Source organism: Myotis brandtii, unplaced genomic scaffold (assembly GCF_000412655.1).
Source record: "Myotis brandtii unplaced genomic scaffold, ASM41265v1 scaffold691, whole genome shotgun sequence".
Taxonomy (NCBI): Eukaryota; Metazoa; Chordata; class Mammalia; order Chiroptera; family Vespertilionidae; genus Myotis; species Myotis brandtii.
Window position 1 is genome coordinate 520935 of NW_005370704.1, and position 526 is coordinate 521460.

Genomic DNA, 526 nt, shown 5'->3' on the forward strand with positions numbered 1-526 from the left:
TCTCTCTCCCCCTCTCTAAAATCAATTTTTAAAATATTAGCTTTCACCCCGGCTGGTTTGCTCAGTTACGGCGTCGGCCCATACTGATGGGTTGTGGGTTCGATTCCAGTCAAGAGCACATAATTTGGTGGCGGGCTCGATCCCTGGCCCCAGCGAGGGAGGCAGCCGATCGACGTCTCTGTCTCTTCCCTCCCCGTCCTCTCTCTCTAACGGTCAACGGGAGAAACACCTGCAGGGGCGACTGCCAAACACCAAACACACCGGCTCTGGCAGCACCAGCGCAGGCTCTTTCCAGGGCTGAAGTCGGTGCTGGCCTTTCTGCTTGTTTAGGTTTTTTATTGACCTTTAGGGAGAGGGAGAGGGGAGCAGCAGCATCGCTGTGAGAGCGAGTGAGACCTACTGTCGCCCACACACCCGACCGGGACCAGCCTGGGCCCGGCCCTGCACCGACCGGCAGCCGAACCGGCAGCTTTCCATGCGCCACGACCCCCATTGACTGCACCAACCCGGACGGCGCCGGCCTTAA